The 2,704-nt window shown below is 63.1% G+C and overlaps 1 non-coding gene across 1 annotated transcript; it reads right to left on the bottom strand.

Annotated features, from left to right (window-relative positions):
• Positions 1-1,151: 1,151 nt before the first annotated feature.
• LOC148058538 (5S ribosomal RNA) lies at positions 1,152-1,270 on the bottom strand. The gene has a single exon (XR_015709749.1). It is a non-coding gene; the product is annotated as a 5S ribosomal RNA (ribosomal RNA).
• Positions 1,271-2,704: the final 1,434 nt, after the last annotated feature.

Here is a 2,704-nt window from a genome sequence, read left to right as displayed (position 1 = left end):
CGGTTCTATTTTAGGTCACTTTTCTCACTTTCTGACCCACAAATAATGCCCCAAATGCCGCCGCCTGGTGGGGGGAACTGCCGCCTAGTCCCGGTTCTATTTTAGGTCACTTTTCTCACTTTCTGACCCACAAATAATGCCCCAAATGCCGCCGCCTGGTGGGGGGAACTGCCGCCTAGTCCCGGTTCTATTTTAGGTCACTTTTCTCACTTTCTGACCCACAAATAATGCCCCAAATGCCGCCGCCTGGTGGGGGGAACTGCCGCCTAGTCCCGGTTCTATTTTAGGTCACTTTTCTCACTTTCTGACCCACAAATAATGCCCCAAATGCCGCCGCCTGGTGGGGGGAACTGCCGCCTAGTCCCGGTTCTATTTTAGGTCACTTTTCTCACTTTCTGACCCACAAATAATGCCCCAAATGCCGCCGCCTGGTGGGGGGAACTGCCGCCTAGTCCCGGTTCTATTTTAGGTCACTTTTCTCACTTTCTGACCCACAAATAATGCCCCAAATGCCGCCGCCTGGTGGGGGGAACTGCCGCCTAGTCCCGGTTCTATTTTAGGTCACTTTTCTCACTTTCTGACCCACAAATAATGCCCCAAATGCCGCCGCCTGGTGGGGGGAACTGCCGCCTAGTCCCGGTTCTATTTTAGGTCACTTTTCTCACTTTCTGACCCACAAATAATGCCCCAAATGCCGCCGCCTGGTGGGGGGAACTGCCGCCTAGTCCCGGTTCTATTTTAGGTCACTTTTCTCACTTTCTGACCCACAAATAATGCCCCAAATGCCGCCGCCTGGTGGGGGGAACTGCCGCCTAGTCCCGGTTCTATTTTAGGTCACTTTTCTCACTTTCTGACCCACAAATAATGCCCCAAATGCCGCCGCCTGGTGGGGGGAACTGCCGCCTAGTCCCGGTTCTATTTTAGGTCACTTTTCTCACTTTCTGACCCACAAATAATGCCCCAAATGCCGCCGCCTGGTGGGGGGAACTGCCGCCTAGTCCCGGTTCTATTTTAGGTCACTTTTCTCACTTTCTTACCCACAAATAATGCCCCAAATGCCGCCGCCTGGTGGGGGGAACTGCCGCCTAGTCCCGGTTCTATTTTAGGTCACTTTTCTCACTTTTCTACCCACAAATAATGGCAAAAAAAAATGCTTACAGCACCCAGTATTCCCAGGCGGTCTCCCATCCAAGTACTAACTGGGCCCGACCCTGCTTGGCTTCCGAGATCAGACGAGATCGGGCTCATTCAGGGTGGTGTGGCCGTAAGCGAGGGAAGCGCTTGTGAAATGCCCCAAAGTGTTGAAAATGTTCCCCAGGCCCCTGGTTCCCCATCCCCGCAGGAGGAGGCTCCCCAGGCCCCCTGGTTCCCCATCCCCGCAGGAGGAGGCTCCCCAGGCCCCCTGGTGCAGGAGGAGGCTCCCCAGGCCCCTGGTTCCCCATCCCCGCAGGAGGAGGCTCCCCAGGCCCCCTGGTTCCCCATCCCCGCAGGAGGAGGCTCCCCAGGCCCCATGGTTCCCCATCACCGCAGGAGGAGGCTCCCCAGGCCCCCTGGTTCCCCATCCCCGCAGGAGGAGGCTCCCCAGGCCCCCTGGTGCAGGAGGAGGCTCCCCAGGCCCCCTGGTTCCCCATCCCCGCAGGAGGAGGCTCCCCAGGCCCCCTGGTTCTCCATGCCCGCAGGAGGAGGCTCCCCAGGCCCCTGGTTCCCCATCCCCGCAGGAGGAGGCTCCCCAGGCCCCCTGGTTCTCCATGCCCGCAGGAGGAGGCTCCCCAGGCCCCCTGGTTCTCCATCCCCGCAGGAGGAGGCTCCCCAGGCCCCCTGGTTCTCCATCCCCGCAGGAGGAGGCTCCCCAGGCCCCCATGTTCTCCATGCCCGCAGGAGGAGGCTCCCCAGGCCCCTTGGTTCTCCATCCCCGCAGGAGTAGGCTCCCCAGGCGCCCTGGTTCTCCATCCCCGCAGGAGGAGGCTCCCCAGGCCCCCTGGTTCTCCATCCCCGCAGGAGGAGGCTCCCCAGGCCCCATGGTTCCCCATCACCGCAGGAGGAGGCTCCCCAGGCCCCCTGGTTCCCCATCCCCGCAGGAGGAGGCTCCCCAGGCCCCCTGGTTCTCCATCCCCGCAGGAGGAGGCTCCCCAGGCCCCCATGTTCTCCATGCCCGCAGGAGGAGGCTCCCCAGGCCCCTTGGTTCTCCATCCCCGCAGGAGGAGGCTCCCCAGGCCCCTGGTTCTCCATCCCCGCAGGAGGAGGCTCCCCAGGCGCCCTGGTTCTCCATCCCCGCAGGAGGAGGCTCCCCAGGCCCCCTGGTTCTCCATGCCCGCAGGAGGAGGCTCCCCAGGCCCCCTGGTTCTCCATCCCCGCAGGAGGAGGCTCCCCAGGCCCCCTGGTTCCCCATCCCCGCAGGAGGAGGCTCCCCAGGCCCCCTGGTTCTCCATGCCCGCAGGAGGAGGCTCCCCAGGCCCCCTGGTTCTCCATCCCCGCAGGAGGAGGCTCCCCAGGCCCCCATGTTCTCCATGCCCGCAGGAGGAGGCTCCCCAGGCCCCTTGGTTCTCCATCCCCGCAGGAGGAGGCTCCCCAGGCCCCTGGTTCCCCATCCCCGCAGGAGGAGGCTCCCCAGGCCCCCTGGTTCTCCATGCCCGCAGGAGGAGGCTCCCCAGGCCCCCTGGTTCTCCATGCCCGCAGGAGGAGGCTCCCCAGGCCCCCTGGTTCT

Source organism: Callionymus lyra, unplaced genomic scaffold (assembly GCF_982586985.1).
Source record: "Callionymus lyra unplaced genomic scaffold, fCalLyr1.hap1.1 HAP1_SCAFFOLD_73, whole genome shotgun sequence".
NCBI lineage: Eukaryota > Metazoa > Chordata > Actinopteri > Syngnathiformes > Callionymidae > Callionymus > Callionymus lyra.
The sequence above is the reverse complement of the archived record's forward strand: the minus strand, read 5'-3'. Positions and strand labels throughout refer to the sequence as shown.